The 19,159-nt window shown below is 39.7% G+C and overlaps 1 protein-coding gene across 1 annotated transcript in view; it reads right to left on the bottom strand.

The window, feature by feature from the left end:
- Window positions 1-15,752, bottom strand: part of Atf3 (Activating transcription factor 3) — a 56,366-nt gene extending 40,614 nt beyond the window's left edge. Inside the window, exon 1 of the mRNA XM_089263459.1 lies at window positions 14,240-15,752. The gene's annotated coding sequence lies outside the window, so the exon portion shown is untranslated. The remainder of the gene's footprint in view (window positions 1-14,239) is intronic.
- Window positions 15,753-19,159: the final 3,407 nt, after the last annotated feature.

Raw genomic sequence — 19,159 nt, 5'->3', positions numbered from 1 at the left:
TCTACATCGCTTAACAACTTCAGACTAAAATCTCTCTCTCTCATTTTCGGCTTTGCGTTTCTCGTTTGCAGCTTTTCACACCTCGCCGCTTGGCTTGGCCAAGTCAAGCTGTTTTTGGCCCGTTCGAGTGCAAAGCATCTGCAACAATCACAATAACAACAACAACAGCAACAACCAGTTAACAACAATAAACACTTCCGCACAGTGGGCCAGATGAAAACGAAATACAAACGATTTCTCACGCATAAATTAACTCAAAATATATAAATTTTGGAGTTTGTTTTCTGGTTTTTTGTGTTTTTTTTTTTTTTTTTTTTTGTGGAGGGGTATTTCATTCAGTCAAATGCTGAGCCGCTGGGCGGCACCTTTGGGTCAATTCAAGCCGCTCTGCACCACAGCGTCAGCCACTGCATTGTAATCATTGGGAGCCACTGTGCTGGTCGCTGAGCCACTCTGAAGTATTGAGAACCACTCGGAGCCACTGTGAGTCACTGGGAGCCACTGTGAGCCACTGTGAGCCACTGTGAGCCACTGTGAGCCACTCTGAAGTATTAAGAACCACTCGGAGCCACTGGGAGAAACTGTGAACCACTGTGAGCCACTGTAAGCCACTGTGATCCACTGTGAGCCACTGTGAACCACTGAGAGCCATAGGAAGCCACTTTGAAGTATTCAGAACCACTGTGAACCACTGAAAGCCACTGTGAGCCACTGTAAGCCACTGTGATTAATTGGGAGCCATTGTGAGCCACTTTGAAGTATTGAGAACCTCTGTGAGCCACTGCGGTCCATTGGGAGCCATTGGGAGCCACTGTGAGCCACTGAGAGCCATTGTGAGCCACTCAAAGCCACTATGAGCCACTGTGATCAATTGGGTTTCACTCTGACCCACTCTGAGTCACTGTGAACCACTGTGAGCCACTCTGGTCCATTGGGAGCCACTGTGATCAATTGAACCACAGTGAGCCACTTTGAGACATTTTGAGTTACTCTGTGTCAATCTGAGCCACTGTGAACCACTGTGAGCCACCCTGCAGCTCCGTTAGCCACTGAGCATTGTACACCACTGAGCAGTACTTTGAGCCACTGTTGACTATTCGCAACCACTGTGCACCACATTGCGCCAGCACCACTCTGCAGCCGTCTGACCCACTGTACACCAGCTGCAGTCACTAGGCACCACTTTCAAACGTTGCGCTGCACCACTCTGCAGCCACTGTGCATCAGCTCGAGTCACTGCGTAGCACGTTGAGCCACTGTGTGATGCACACTGAACCACAGTGCAGCGTTGTGAGAGTGGCTCAGGCTGGCAAGGCTGCACCACCTAGAGCCACTATGCAACACATCCAGCCCAGCAGCACTTTGAGCCACTCTGCACCACTTGGATGGACTGTGCTGTGATTCGAATCACTGTGAGTCATTTGGCATCAGGCTGCACCACCCTGAACATGTATTTGTTGTGGTTGTTGTTTTTGTTGTTGCACTGAGTGGCAAGTGCAATTTGGTGGCTGCTGCCACAGTTTGTTGCATGTTAGTCCTTAATCGGTGGCCCCTTCAAAACAATTTGCCAGCCGCCCCGCCCAGCCGACGCCCTGCGGCATGCGCCTAATTTGCGGACAGCCCGGCGACAGACGGACGCCCGTCAACAACTGCACAACGAGTGGGCCTAACAAACAAACAAAAAAGAAAAAAAACGAAAAAAAAACAAACGAATGAACATACAAATTATTGGAATACCCTGTAATTAAGGCAACAGCACGCTAGGCAGTCAGGTATATTGGGTCTAGTCTCTGCATATAGAGCCACTGAAGGCTCAGGCTACTCCAGAGAAGTTGTTACACTCGGCAGCCAGTGAAACGTTTAAGAAAATCCAGTTAAGGTAGCCAATAAAGGGTAGATGTGGAAATCTATATAAATACATAATACATCATTATGTAAGTCTCTTTACATTCAAGATCCAAGTACTTTATAGCCAAGTTGAGCAGCCAGTAAAACGTTTATGAATGCCAGCCGAAGGTGAAACATGAATTCACTTGCTCAGCTGGTCACAAATGGAGAGCGCATGGGGCGCAGAGGCAGCGAAAAAATATAGAAACAGCAAACAGAGCAATGTAGGAGGAGAAGCCAGTAAAACGTTTAGGAATGCAGCACAAAAGAAAAACACAAATGTTGCTGCTCTTGCACAGCAATCAGTATAGTTGAGTAGAGAGCTAGTTAGAGAGCAGAGAGTGGGAGAGACGTGCTTCAAAAGTGAGCAACGTTGAGCAGCCAGTGAAACGTTGAAGCATAGACTGTAAGGCAACTATGGTAAGGTAAGTTAAGGCAATATGGGTATATTTATATATGCAGACATGCAGATATGCTCTCTCAGCTGAGAGTTTTGCCTAGGTCTTCGACTGCTTGATGCAGCGAGCAGTTTGTTGAACGTTTACGAATGAGGTGGGAGAAGGAAACGGCAATAATACAAGAAAAGCTTGCAGATTTGTGTGTGTGTGTGTGTGTGTGTGCGTGTGTGTGTGTGTGTGTGTGTGTGTGTGTGTGTGTGTGTGTGTGTGTGTGTGTGTGTGTGTGTGTGTGTGTGTGTGTGTTTGCCGTAACACCCTTGAATTACTTCAAACATTTTTCGTATTGCGCAATGAGCTGAATGCTCAGATACATTTTCAGTATCTGTTGCTGTATCTGCAACTGTCTCTGTCTCTGTCTCATTATCTGTTTCTGTCTGTATCTCTGTCTCTGTGTCTGTGCCACAGTTGACAAATTGCCACGGATGTTAACAACACCAACAACAACAACAAGCAACAGCAATCATTTGACCTTGTCGCTGCATTCTCTCTCCCAGAGCTCCAACCGTAGCCCCATAACGATCATCATTTTCCAGCCAGCCAGCAATTTGTTCAGCGTTTGTTTTTGTTTTTTTTTTTTGCTTTTTTTTGTCAAATTTTCTTTGTTTCAAATAAATTACGTTTAATGCGAGCTGCTGTGGGTTTCATTTGCTTTTTTTTTTTTTTTTTTGTATAATTCTCAAAAAGTAAGGGAAAAAAAAACAGCAACAACAAAAATGACAGTTTTCCCATATTTAAGGCAACCTTCAGACGGCGACTTGAAGCTGTCTCGCCCTCGCCCTCCCCCTCCCTCCCTCTCCCCCCTCTCGCTCTCTCTTTCCCGCTCTGGCATATGGCATACGTTTAATTGTTATATAATTAAGATGCGCGCTATTATTATATACTATACTTAACTATTTTGGAGCTTTGCTTTTTTCCGGCTTGTTTTTTTTTTTGTTTTTATTCTTTTTTCATTTACTGTCTGATTTTATGGCCCAAAAAGCGTAACACGAAATCTAAATCTGAAAAAAAAACAACTGAAAAATAAAAAACAACCAAAAACGAAGCCGCCGACGGGGCTCGAGCTGAGGCCCTGCCCACCGCAGCGGAAAGTCATTTTTTACAAAAAAAAAAGAAAACGAAAAAAAAAAAACAAAACAAAAAATACGAACAAAATTTTGGATGGCATTACGTTTGGGCATTTGGTATTCGGGTTTTCTAATTGCCCCACAGCTGTGAGCTGTAAATTGTGCCTGCGAATTTTTGGAGTCTACCTGGAACCAAGGTGTGCGCCGTAGCTCTCAATCCCCCTCTAACCCCACCCCACACACTCTCTCTCTCTCTCTCTCTCTCCCACTCTATCGTTTGCTGGGCAACTTAACTTCATTTTTACAGCCCGAACAAAGCTCGTTAAATCACAACACATATACATACATATGTATATGTGCGTGTGTGTGTGCGTGTTTGTGTGAAGTGCTGCTGAGCTGTGGGTAGTTGAAGATGTCTACGTTGATAGCGCAGCTGTCAAATGTTGGGCCCCGCAGCAACTCGAGAACGCTGCGGCAAAAGCTAACGAACTTGCAACATTTAACTCGACTTCAGCTTAACTCAACAAATTTCACTTGATGCCTATCAAAAGCCAGCCCAAAAATGAGCTGGAATTTGGTATATTATATGTTTATATATGTATAGACAGATCATCGCAACTTCTAAGCATAAGCATTTGTAATACATACATATACATATGTATGTATAATGATTATTTATCTGTATAATTATGACTGCCTTCGCTATATTCATTCGCTCAGTTCTTACGCAAACATACTTTCTTATTAGCATCAAGCTTCACATTCTGATTAGAATCTCAATTCGCAGCCTCTCAAATTCGAATTTTCGAACTCGATTTGCTGCGCTTTGCTCTTGCACATTTCTCTTCTTCTGACCCGCCCACACCATTCATATTACAATAGCCGCGACAGCGAACGAACGGCTTAATGAGCTTTCGAATTTCAGCTTCGGCTTCGGCTTCGACTTCGGCTTCGACTTCGACTTCGGCTTTGGCTTTACGCTGTTCACATGCCAAGCGTGAGAAGCGACGGCTTTAGCGGGCGTCCCGAAGCTTCCACACAACTAAAAATTTCAAGTTCAATTTTCGGCTGTTATTGCTGTTGTTGTTACTGTCGCTGTTGTTGTTGTTGGTACGTGCAATGAAAGCAAAAGTTGTGCTTGGGCCATTAAAGCGCAGCGGCGCGTGACGCCGCGAGCAACAGCAACAGTAACAGTGACAGCGACAGCGACAGCGGCGTCGACTTCAACTGCAATTCAAATGACCAAAAATGAGGGTTGAACCAGGCGGCGGCTGCCGGCAGCGGCAGCGGCAGCGGCAGCGGCTGCGGCTGCGACAAATACATTCGGCTTAGCTCGACGCGACTTAGCTCGGCTCGGTTCGGTTCGGTTTGGCTCGGCTCGACTTTCGGTTCTGTGCGGCATGTCAACAGAGCGTAATTTATTGGGCAAAAAAACAACAACAACAGCAACAAAATATAAAAACTACGCATAAATAAATAAAACGACAGGCAGAACAACAACAATACAAACAACAGCAACTTTTGCGCGCTTCCTTTGCGATTACTGTTTTATTTTTATTTTATTTTTTTTTTTTTTGTTCTCCTTTTATTTTATTTGCCTGCCTCATTATTATTTTCTTCTTTTCTCTTTTGGCAAAATAAATTAGAATTAGATACAGCAACAGTCGAGCAGTGCGTAGATACAGCTACAACTACACACGTGCATACATATGTATGTAGTGTGTGTGTGTGTGTGTGTGTGTGTGTGTGTGTGTGTGTGTGTGTGTGTGTGTGTGTGTGTGTGTGTGTCTAGATGAGATACAGATACATTCGCAGCCATAGCCATAGATATATTGGCCGCGACGACACATTTCCAGTTTAGCGCCCAGGAAAAGGCAGCAGCAAGTGAGAGAGAGAGAGAGAGAGAGAGAGAGAGAGAGAGAGAGAGAGAGAGAGAGAGCGCAGTATACACATATGGCTGCAATTAAGTAATTTTTGGAACAACTACAACAACAGCAACAACAACAAAAGATGATATATGCGACTTGCTAGACACACACAAAATTCGAATCAAGACGCGACGTCAAAATCCAACCAAAACGAAAGAAAAACCCAAACTGAAAACCAACGAAAATTCGACAATTATACGAAAGCAACAGCAACAACAACAAAGCACAAGTAAATAAATGGCTAATGCAACTTGATAGACTCAAAGATACTCTGTAACTTGCAATTGTTAAACTCAAGGTCATGAGAATAGCAGCAAAAGATACTATAAATAGATAGATACATAGATCAAGTTAGAACTCGAATGGTTTCATATAACACGAATCATTCTGAAGCGCAGCTCAACATTTCTTTCTTTACAGGGTATCTCGGGCGTGTATACGATCCAATAACAACTAGATAGAACGCGACCCCACATGAAATTTTCACATGCAAACACACACATGCATATAAATACATATAATATACACATATATACATATACATATATATACACTGGCGTGTGAGTTCTGTCTATATAAATATACCCTCTATAGTAGCTGTATTAATATGTATTACACATATATTTAGAATCTAGTTGCTGCTTCTTCCACTTGTTTGTTGTTGTTTATTTTCCAACAACAACAACAACACGAAGAGGAAGAAGCAGCAGCCATCAAATTAAATGTGCTTCAAGGTTAAAAGCAGCAAAGCTAACAAAAAAAAAAATTTAGAAAATAAAATCCAAATGTAAAGCGAAAATAAAAATCGTGATGAATGTTAAGGAATAAAAAAATAAAAATAAAAATAAAATAAAGTCAAGCAACAGAACAAAAAACAACAACAAATACTTAACAAACAAACACTAACTAAAGAACAAGGGAAGCGAGACAGAGAGAGAGAGCAAGAGAGGGAGGGAGGGGGCAACAGTTAAGAGAGCGCGAATGAAGGGCTAGTTTAAAGCAAACAGGGAAAACCTTGTACTTGACGCATTTGCCGTATACCCTGTGTCTAGAGAGATAAGCTGAGTGCTTACAGTAGCTTCATATATCATTATTATCAAAAAAAAAAAAAAAAAAGATAAATAATTATATATTAAAATACATTTTTAAAAACAAAAATAATTAATGAATAAACATTAATATGAACAAAAAGTATTTATATTTAAAATATTATAAGATATTTTTTATAAATAAATGCTAATGATAAATTTAAAAATAAAATACAGTAAAAACGGAATATAAGATAAAATAAATTTTGAAATTTAAAAAAATATTTCTCTTCAACTTTCTTGATTATATAACTAAAATAATTCAAATAAAATTGTTATATTTCATTAATTAGACTAAATGCCTTTTTAATATTATTTTATTTCACTTTACTGTATTTTTTATTTATATTTCATTTTATTTTTAATTTGTTTTTTATTATTTTTTTTTATTTCATGTATTTTTTATTTTGTTTATATTTTTAACTAAAACAGAGCAAATTTTTGGTCTAGACTTATTTATATATCATTTTATCTCAATTTTATTTTATATATTGTTTTTATTTATTTTTTATTTGTATTTATTTTGTATTTTATTTTTATTTTATTTATTTTTTTGTATTTATCTTTGTTTAATTTAATTTTATTATTTTTCTTATTTCATGTATTTTTTATTTTTTTTATATTTTATTGTTAAAACACAGCAAATTTTTTGTCTAGATTCATTTAAATATAATTTTTTCTCAATTTTATTTTATAGATTATTTTTATTTATTTTTTATTTGTATTTATTTTATATTTTATTTTATTTATTTTTTGTATTTATTTTTATTTAATTTATTTTTTATTATATTTTTTTATTTCATGTATTTTTTATTTTTTATATTTTATAGTTAAAACAGAGCAAATTTTGGATCTAGATTCATTTAAATATCATTTTATCTCAATTTTATTTAATTTATTTATTTTTATTTTGTTTTTTATTTATTTTTTATCTATTTATTTATTTCATTATTTTTATTTTATTTTTTATTTATTTTTTTATTTTTTTTTTTTTTGTATAGTCATACAAGAGCAAATTTTGGGCCTAGATTGAAAAGTTTGATTAAAAAATTAAAGCAAAACACGTAAATTACTTCTATTTTTTTTTCCAAGTTTTTTTTCAAAGTTTTTATTGCGCTGCAATTAGCGTATTCGCAGTTCGTACAGACTTAAGATTTAGTTGCGACTGGGGCAGGCGAAGGGCAGGGGCTGACTTTACTATATATAATATTATTGTTATTTTATGGAGCGTTTTTTTATGTTTTTGGCTGGCTTTACTTTGCTTTGTTTTTATATTATTTCTGTTTTGTTGTTGTTGGTTTGACAAATGGCGAACCGGTTTTTGGCTTTTGGCCCAGCTCCGTTTCAGTTTGCTGTTGCCGTTGCTGTTGCTGTTTCAGATTCTGATTCCGTTTCAGCTTCAAATTCTATTCTGTTGTTTGGCCAAATACTTTTAATGGCTTAAGTAAATCAACTGCACAGCAAGAGAGGCAAAGAGAGACAAAGAGAGAGAGAGGGAGAGAGCGCAGGAGATGGAGCACAGTTGATTGCACATCAGAAATTGGATTTGCGCTTCCAAAGAAAGCGCAAGTGGGCGTAAGTCCAACTCAGCCAAAAACTACCGACACCGACTTCCGAATACACATTCAAAGTGCCTTTACTCCATATATGTATATATGTATATATATTATTTGTGGTCAAATCAATAGAGGAGCGACGGATGGACAGAGAACCAATAGACTCATTTGACTTTCGTGAATGAGTGCAAACACAATTGAAGTTGGGGCTTACTTGGCAGACGAAGCAGCTGAAGCACACACACTCATACTTATACACTAGCATGTGTGTATCTACAATATATGTATCTATGTATGTATCTGGTCAAGTTAATTGTCTAATGAATGTAGCTAGAATCGATTGTTTGTCTTGATTGCAGAAGGGCCTCAACGATGCGGGCCACAGCCCGAAAGGGTAGCCCTGGAAGGGTAGGGCGGTAGGGATGGGAGAGGCATAGACCAAAAGGCAATTAACCGAATGATTTTTACGTTCAATTATAAATTAGACAGTTTACAGCGCTCGAAGGTCGCTGTCAAGTCTATCGTGTTGGAGAGCAATAAATCTTAGGAATAGAAATAATATATACGTGAAATACCCTGTAACGTAATCTAAGTTAATTGCCCAAATTAATTACTATCGGTTATTACTCATTATTGTTGTCAATATTGTTAGCAGCTCTATCATGATTAGCATAGGTAATGAGTAGTATCATAGCATTGGTATAGATATTACAATTAGTATTTACTTTAGTCTTTTCTTTCGTCTTCTTATTAGTTCTCGCATAGGCATTACCATTAGTGATATTAATAACTTCCAATTACTAGACCAATCCCGTGGTATTATTGACTGAGATAGCATTGTCATTTGTATTAGTATTAGTATACCTAGAATTATCTCAAGTATTACCATTATAATTAGCATTAGACTAAGTAATACCAAGCGTATTCATTCATTAGTATAATCAGTATTATCATTACTCTTGCAATGATTTTTGCATTATCAAGGATATGGTTATTAGTAATATCTATGTTATTATTAATGGTATAGGCATTAATGTCACTAATATTTATTGGTATAACGACAACTTTTATGTTTACTATTATCATTAGCATTAGCATTAGGCTTTTCATTATTATTGTCATTATTATTGTCATTTCTTCATTATATGTTCTATTAACATTGTCATTAGCATTAGTCTTGTCATTATTATTGCAATTTTTTCATTATATGTTCTATTAACATTGTCATTAGCATTAGTCTTGTCATTAGTCTTGTCATTATTATTGTCATTTCTTCATTATATGTTCTATTAACATTGTCATTAGCATTAGCATTATTCATATTTCCTCACATCAGCATCATGAAGACTCCTATTAGCCTCAGCATGAACTACCAATTGGTTCAGAGAGTAAATTCTCCATTTATCTAGCATTTATCTCTGGCTCAAGCGACTCTAGTGCCTTTAGCCAGTGCTCACTGTGCAGAGATGCTCGCCCGATCGATCGATACATCAGCTGACGGTGCTAATATCCGGCGCCGGGCTACTCACGCGCTTAGTTGAGCTTTTTACTTTTCGTTTCTGTTTACATCTGAAGCATCTGCAGTCCAAATTTATTTATTTATTAGTTTATTTAGTTGGCAGCTCGTTGACAATTTCCATGGCTCTACAAATATCGCGAGCCGAAAAACCGAAAGGAAACGCCGAAAAAAAAAACACCCTGACAAAGATGCGTCGAGCGTCGAAAATACATTCGAATCTGCGCCTTCATAAACTTTGACAGTTTTGTGTCGTACGAAAAGTTTTTGACAGGCCCCGAACCAAAGAATTATGGAGCGAAATATGGAATGAATATATGGGAATGTATGAGTGTATGAAATGTGTGAATATGTGAGCATGAATATGTGAACACAAATGTATGGCCAAATGCTGAATGGAAATGAGCCGTGTCTCGCCAGCGATGCTGCCCGTACAGTTGTGTCTCAATAGCTTCGACACGGTTTAGCCTGGAGTGCAGACGGGCATATTAGCTTGCTGAATTATAAAAATATAGAACACAATATATATTATACAATATATTATAATTATAGCTGATCATGATCATGGCTTGGGCTCAATTTGCAAATGTTTTTGTTGCCCTTCTCATTGTTATTATCATTGTCATTGTTATTGTGATGATTATGATCATCATGGTCAATTAGTAATGGATTGATTTTCATTGCTGTTTAATCTTCATAGTTATTATTGATATCATCATCATTATTGATATCATCATCATCACTCATATCATGATGATTATGATTAGGATTATAATTATGATTGTCATTATGATTATGGTTATCATTATCATTATCATTATCATTATCATTATCATTATCATTATCATTATCATTATCATTATCATTATCATTATCATTATCATTATCATTATCATTATCATTATCATTATCATTATCATTATCATTATCATTATCATTATCATTATCATTATCATTATCATTATCAATATCATTATCAATATCAATATCATTATCATTATCATTATCATTATCATTATCTTATGACTATCATTAGCATTAGCATTATCATAAGCATTAGTATCAGCATCACCAATTCAGCATCAGCATTAGCATCAGCATTAGTATCAGCATTAGTATTAGCATTAGCATTAGCATTAGCATTGGCATTAGTATTAGCAATATTTGTAGTGTTAATTCTTGCATTATCATCACCATTATCATTATCATCATTCCACTATCCTATTACCTATTGCTCACAATATACCCACTAAATCTGTTCAGCTAGGGTATTTGCCAGCTCACCCATGCCGTATTTGGCAGCAAAGTTTTTACTACATGTTTTACGATGCTTTCCGAGGGGTGGCAACACTGTCGCAAAGTCGAAATGTTCTCTTTGGTCGGCTTCAACCCGTCAAATTGCGCGCCTGTCAAGGCTGTAAACTTCAGGCCAACTACAGTGGGGTCAGGAAGGGGTGTGGGGTAGATGGGAATGGGGATCGGGACTCATTAATGCGCACTACATACGCTTGACATAGGTTATATATGTACATATGTATGTATGTATGTATGTATATCTCATTTGTAGCATGTACTCAAAAAGTCATTTTGGGCGTTAACTTAACGATATATACATATATATACAAATATATATGTATTTATATGATATATGTATGTATATATGTATGTGTTTGTATAAGTTCTAAAAACTTGCTTACATCGAAATAAAACACATGTCGGACTCAAGTCGAAAGAGACAAACGCTCGGACGGGGCCAATGGAAGTGGAAATGGAATTCGGAATCGCCCATGTCCAGAGGCAAATGGAAATTGAAAACTGGAAAATGGAAAATACCATGTACCCCAACTGGGAGGGCAAACAGAAACAAGCATGTGCCATGGCGAGTGAATCAAAATTTTTGTGTAGATGGATTGAACGGGTCTGCTCTGTCCGGGTCTGTGCGGACTAGTCCGGGCTTGTCCGGGCTTGTCCGGGCTTGGCCTGCTCTTAGCTGAGGAGGGTCTCTGCAATGTGACGCCGCACTTTTCTTGTATTCCTTTTTTTTTTGTTTTCGGAACATTAGACGCATATGCACACACACACACACACACACACACACACACACGCACACACACACACATACACGCACACAGACAGGTCATGGGTAGTTAGAGCAACTACTGCGTCTTCGGCTTGAGCTTGAGCGAGCTGCCAACAATGGAAATCATTCATTACAAGCACACATACACACACACACACACACACACACACACATTGAGTACAATTCTCACATGCTCATAAAATTTATGTTTTTAGGCGCATATATGAACACCCTTAACAACCGACACACACGCCGCCCCGCCCCGCCCCCCTTCTCCACCCAAGCAACCCTAGCACGCATGTTGACAACAGCCAAAGAAATGGACTCAAGGGGGTGAGGGCGGGGCCTTGCTGCTATTTTCCATTGACATTTTCCGCATTCGCTCGCATAAATCTTTGGCGATAAAATGCGCAGCGCTCAGCTTTTCTTTTACTTTTACTTCTACTTCTGCTTCTTCTTCTCTGTTATTTTCATTTTTTTGATTTCCTTTATTTTTTTTTTTTTTGGGAAATTTCGTCGCAAGTAACCCCCTTTTCGCAATAGACTTGGACGCCTGCACTATTTATCTATGACGAGCTGCAGGGGTGGTTGAGGCACACGCCAAGGGGTTGATTTTTGGCTAGAGGAAAATGCGTTGCATTTTCTTGCTTAATATAGGTAATATTTTCTTTTTTTTTTTTTTTTTTTTTTTTTTTGTAGTCAAAAATTGCTTAATAAATTAATTGAATAAATTCAATTGAGCGAAAGAGGCTGAGGGAAGAGGGCGAAGCAACTCATGTGCAGCTGCTGGCCGCCAGAGGGGCGTGGCAAGCGAAGGCAACAGGCGTTGAAAGCCGCAGCCAAAGCCAAAACGGACAAGAAGTGCGCAAAGAGCCAAAACACCTGTTAACCTGATATAGATATATAAGTGTGTGTGTGTGTGTGTGTGTGTGCGCTGCCTTGGCAAGACAGCAGGCCAGGCTAGCTATGTTTGTGTGTGTGTGTGCCCTTTTGCAATGGCACGAGCCGCAGATAATTGCGACAGGCAACGTCGCTAGCTACACACACACACACACACACAGACAGAGAATGAGAAGAAGAAGCAGTGGCAGCTGAAGCTAGTGGAAATTGGCAAAATTCCGCGTGGCCCATATGCAAAATGTAAAGAATTTCAAGAATGGATTCTTTATATGAAGCAGGGCAAATGAAGAAGAAGAAGAAGAAGTAGATGATGAAGATGTATGTACATACATATATACATATACATATATACACATACATACACATGTATGCAACACGAGCAACAGCTTCCATGTGGCCCCATTTCGTTCTTATGCGATTGCAATATTCAATAGAATTCCACGAGCAAGAAGAAGAGCAAGTAATATATAGAGTAAATCTAATAGAATACATATATATTATTAATAAATATGTATATATGTATCTATATGTATATGAAGCAAGGAATCAACTGCACTGAAATCTTCTGATTAGACTGCAAAGACTTTGCTTTGCCTCGGCTTCAGTTGGACTTTCAGCAATGCTAATCGCAATTCCAATTGGATTCAATCGGGAAACGGCGAGGACTGTGAAGCCCACGATGATCCACATGATTCACAGACCTTTGATGAGTGGCAAGCAGCTGTGGGGCAAGTGAGTAGCATGAGATAGGCATAGAGATAGAGAGAGAGAGAGAGAGAGAGAGAGAGAGAGAGAGAGAGAGAGGCAGAGAATGTCGGGGAATACTGTTTGTTAGACTTGTAGAGTGATTCGTATAATTAACAATCAAATTATGAATAATGAAAAATATATATATAAATATATATAGTTATATATCTGATTCCAGTACTGGAATAACTGTAATAAAACTAAGATGATTCGAATACTGTGAGACTATCCATAGTGTGATTGCTGTGATGAAACGAAAGCAGATTCCCTAGCAATATGACAGCTCTACAGGAAAATCGCCTAGGTATAATTCGAGTACTGTGTTATATGGATTACTGAGATGAAACACAAATTGGACATATTAAAGCTACAAATTTATTGCGACGCTAGTCAAACGACTTTCCAAAATATCACGACTTGAACATTCTCAAGAGAAGCTAGAGACGGAACTCAAATGCTGTGATACTGTGACGACAATTCGCCCGGTAATATATTCGCATCTGAAATGTATCTTAGTTGAGCTCTTAGAGCAGAGCAGCGCCGTGCATTCCAATGAGGCCCGCAAAGGCAATAAAAGACACGATGCGAATAGATTGACACCAAGCGATTGGGTGGGTCGCAGCTAAGTCCGCTAAGCCAGTGTAAACCCGTGCCCAATGACATCGCAATCCAATTGCAGTGCGAGCGGATCGAACGGATCGGACGGTGCAATCGGGGAGTTTCCCGCAACCGCAAAAGCTCAAACATATCGCAAGCGTATCACAATCAGTAGATGGACTGGACTGGCCCCCACTAATTTCGGGAAGGGGGGCGGCAGGCGATGGGCGGTGGGTGGTGAGCGGGGGGAGCTGTTGTTTAACCGGGCGGGGCGAACGCATTGCGATAAATGTGCCAGCGTGTGAGTAGAGTCACGTAGACTCACATAGAACTACATATAGACTTGATCATGTAGTGAAGAAAAGGGAGAGAGAGAGGGAGAGAGAGATAGAGGATAAACCTAGGTCGTAGTGCTCACCTGTTAATGCAGCTGAAGAGCCGGTTGATGTTGGAGAAGAAATAGATGACTTGTAGTCTCAATTGATGAAGCACAACTTCGGCGTGTGTTGGCTAACGTTGATTGTCTGTTGATGCGTGTGTATGTGTATGCGTGCGGTTAACCAACACTGGTCGCTCGCATTTAACGATAAGTAGCACTTGTGACACTAAAGCGTAACGCTGTAGTAAGGCATTTTTGGTAGCACTTGGTGGTTTATAACACTTCAAAAAAAATATTGTACGATCTAGACGATCCAGGCGGATATATAACAATATATATAGGTATATATATGTATATGTATTTATATATCGGTTTTTTTTTTTCGCTTATTTGAACAGATACAGCATCTATATATAGCTCTCTGTAACTGTTGGAAGTGGAATCCGACAAAAAAATATATATATATATGTATTTTCGAAACAGCTTAGGGAACACACGATATAGACGCGAATGGGATATCAAACAAAGACTACGACTACGTTTACGGTTACGGCTAAGGCTACACGGTTACGGTTATGGTTACGATTACGGTTAACGGTTAACGGTTAACAGATACGGTTACGGGTAGAGTTGCTGGTATTGGTATATTCAGTGTTTTTATTTTCGGGGACTCTTAACAAAAATGTTTGTTCTTCGTTTGTTGTTTGTTGTATTTGTTGTTGTTTTGGTTTTTTTTTTTTTTTTTTTTTGTACAGATAGATAGAATTTTCTTTCTTGTTTTCAGTTTCAGAGTTGCTCACGCGACGAAACCAACACGTTGAATAAAAGTTCGGGCGAATTTGAAATTCGCTTAAACCCAATAAGACCGTCGACGTCGACGAGCACTGTGGCAGCGACGCCGGCAGCGACGATGGCAGCGCGCGTTCTAATGCGAGAGGCAAAAGAACAAAACGAAACGAAACGAGAAACCGACTGCGAAACGAGCTAAAGTCAAATGTAAAGGCGCGGCCGACCGTTTGTTGTTGTTGATTTTGCTGTTGTTTTTATTATTGTTTTTGTTATTATTATTGCCGTTGCTGTTGCCTTTGCCTTTGCCTTTGCTGCTGCTGCTGCTGCTGCTGGCGTTCGTTCTAAGCTCGGAGCAACAACAATAGCAGCCACTATAAAAAAAAAATCTAATAAGAACTTCGTCGGCTATCCGACCGTTCGCTCGCTCGCACGTTCGTTCGTTTGTGTATGTTCGGGTTTTCTTGTATGGTTTGGGCTTGTTTGGTGGTGGGCGACGTGCTGTGAAGGCAGCGGGCGGCGTTGCGTTCAAGTCTGGTACACGCAAAGCACTAAATTGCGACGAGGCGACAGTTCGACCGACTGCCGACGCGGAACGCTGGAAACGGAACAGCCAACGCACGGCAAACAAATAAACAAACGCAGCCCGCAAACATCGACCCAGTGACGGCGTCGCTGCCAACAACAGCTGCGTGGGCTGGACGGGCCCCACAACCACTGTGGCGACGACGCCACTGGCCAAGCCTAAAATGCTCGTGTGGGAACGCCACGGAATCGAAAACCACCCAAAAATATACAAAATAAACAGCAGAGTTAAAAAAAAAAAAACACAGAAAACAAAAAAGAAAACAGAACAGAAAAAGAAATAAAAAATTGCAAAATGTTGCCGGGTTGTTGGGTTTATATTGGATCAAAAGCTATTAGAGTCCACTGTACGCACATACATACATACATACAGCTATATAGTATGTACATATGTTTACATAGTATATACATACATACATACTTGTCAAGTAGATATGCACATAAATGGACACACATTTCTGTCAACTAACGAACATACAAACATAAAATTACTTTTTTAGTACAATTATTATTGACAGTGGTTAAAAGAGTAAAATTTCGAAAAAATTTACCAACCATATACTTATACATATTTATTAAGCAAATATGTATTTTAATTTGCATATAACAAAAAATGTTTTTTAGATTAAGTTTTATTCGATATTATTTTATTTGATTTTATTTTTGCTCCTAGAGATTAAAATGCAGCAATATCATACAATCTGTTTTCACTGCCATAATATTGAGTTTCGTGTCAGTGTAAGTTTTCGGCTGAAACGATTTGACATTGAAACAAGCGCCACGCTGCATACGCATTGCAAATGCAACGACAGAGGCGCGGACTGCGACGCGACAACGACGACGCCGCTGACCTTGAAAACGAATATGAGCATTTCGTTGTCGAACAAAAACAAATCAAAGCTCGAAAAAGGGGCATGCGCAGCCGGCTTACAGTTACAATGGGACACGAGCCTTACTGTACTTACATAATGATGTGAGTGTATGCGCATCTGAGGCTGCTTGCTGCCCGGAGGCGGTTGAAGAAAATCAAGAGTGCTTTATTTCGATGGAATCTTATTGGATTCTAGTTGTTGTTGCTGGAATTGAACTTATGGGGGGGTAAAAACACTCAAGTTCACTCACTATGCTGATTGGATATCTTGAACGAAATATTTACATGAAATCTTAGAGAGTTTCGTTGCGAGAGAGCCACATGCTTAGTGCGGCAGAGCGAGATGGCAGTATGCAAATATCGTTCTTACTATTTGCTTTTGGTTCTTGGCAAGCTTTACGCAGTGTGAACACTCTCATCAAATAGCTTTTTATGTACATATGTATGTATGTATGTATGTATGTCTGTATGTATATGCGCTTGTACATATGTATGTATGTTTGTATGTACGTGTATATTGAAAATTTGTCAATTTTCATTTACACTTTGACGCTTTCGTGTTTGAAAGTCATTTTTAAGCAGAATATGAAGACGCTTTTGTTTGTTCAGAATGAATTTTGTTGGCCAGTGACGTGAAAACTTTCTTTGACGCGCTTGGCACATAGAGTTATCTCTAAGATCGACACGTAAATGGCCAGATCGACTTGATGATTTGCTTTATTGGGGGCTGGAGCGGCTTCCTCTGCGAGTTGTTGTATTCAGGCGATGTATACAATATATATGTACATACATACATTCATATGTATGTATGTATATGGGGGTAAGAAGCGACAACATCGAAATTGTCGCCAACCTCCGATAAGACGCAGCCGCTTATCAGCTGGCTGGCAAATTGGCAGACGCAGGGACTGCGACGTCGACGGCGATACCGTTCGTCGTGGGCCGCTGCCAATGCGAGAAGGGTGCGCGTCGACAAGAGCAATACAAACTTACTAAAGCACTCATACGCACACACACACAAACACACACACACACACACATATGCACACAGCAGTTAGTAAAATGTTGGGGGCAGTCGACAATCAATCAAATGTTTTGATTTATTTCTCAAAGCGCAGCAAAGAGCTAAAACTGTGAGTAAATAAATACACACACACGCACACGTACTTTGGCATACGCATACACTAAGTGTGCTTGTATATTTACAGGGGAGCAGCCGGCAAAGAGCCGGCAACAGCAACAAACACAAAACAGAAGACTAACAAAACAACAACAAAACGAGCGGGAACAGCAAAAAATGAAACAATAACAAAGCGCAGAGCGCACAGCGCAGCGCCGCTGCTCGTGGCTGGAGAGCGAAAAGAGCAACAGAACAGCACACAACAGGGGCGACGGCGATAGACAATCAACCGGCTTCGGTTTTGCCGTTTCGTTCTCATTGTTCCAGCACTTGTTTGTCCCACTCACGCGACGACGGGCAGTCGTTAAAAGCATTGCGACAGAGTCTTCAACTAAGTCATTGCGTTTGTAACACGCTGCTTTGATATTATAAGTTGCATACATACATATCGAGCACACGACATATGTATATATATATACATATGTGCATACATTTGTGTATATACTGTATGTACGAATTCTCCATATGCATGTACCCAATATAATGTATTGTGATGGCAATTTTGGCACATATACATATGTACATGCTTGTAAGTGCATTCGAACTTCGGCGTAACTATAAAAAAGTTTTATTAGCTTTGCCATTATAGTGTGGTAGTTGCGTCGGCGTTAGCTGCGCAAATTGTCATCTCTTAGTTGGTTTATTAAAAGCACTTTAAAGTGGCGAATTTGCTAAGCAAATATTAAAATAAATACATATACATATATGTATGTACATATATGCAAAAGCACACACACATGCAAACATACAAATGTCACATTTACTATGATACTTTAATGCAGAGTAACTGCAGCACAGGCAGCAACAAATGTTTTCATTTTCCTTTTCATTAATGCTGCGCTTTTTGCAGCGCAGAGTGAGAGAGAGAGTGAGCGAGAGATGAAGGTGGAGAAATTGGCACAGCTGCAGCTAGGCGCTCAGTCGGACACCGGCGGCAGAGCAGAGAACAAAATGCTTTGCTCACATTCCGTTTCCAGTGTTCCAAGGCCGTCGTTTGGCACAACGACGACGACGACGATGGATTCGGCTAGGGGTTCGGGTTCGGCTAGAGGCTCGGGCTCGTCAAGTGAATGTACAGAATCTATTTTTAGGCATCGCATCACGTCGTTTCGCTTTGCCATACGCTGGCGATGTCGTGATCGTTGCGCTGATTGGCCAACAGCCGCGGACGGCGCGCAATAACAACAATCGACAAGCAACGACAACGGCAACTACAACTACTAAGGCAACAGCAGCAGCTACAAGCACACACATACAACAAAAACAAAAATATATATAAAAAAGTTCTATGTCGCCGGCGTTGTTGTCGCTGCCGCTGTCGGCTTCTAATAGTGAATTAATAAAGGAATAAAATGAGCATTAAAATCGGCACCAGCAGCGGCAGTAACAACAATGCTTAAGCAATGACACTGCCAGCATTATTGAAATTGTGCAGTTTCGACGTTCGTCGCTGCCGCAGCCGCTGTCGACGCACGAAGCGTGCCAAAATGTTAACAGTCCACTGCTGCTGTCGGAGGACATGGCAGCTAGCAGCGTC

Source organism: Drosophila navojoa, chromosome X, assembly GCF_054131105.1.
Source record: "Drosophila navojoa isolate 15081-1374.11 chromosome X, UAZ_NAV_1.0, whole genome shotgun sequence".
Taxonomy (NCBI): domain Eukaryota; kingdom Metazoa; phylum Arthropoda; class Insecta; order Diptera; family Drosophilidae; genus Drosophila; species Drosophila navojoa.
Note: the sequence above shows the minus strand (reverse complement) of the source record. Positions and strands in the feature narration are given on the sequence as shown.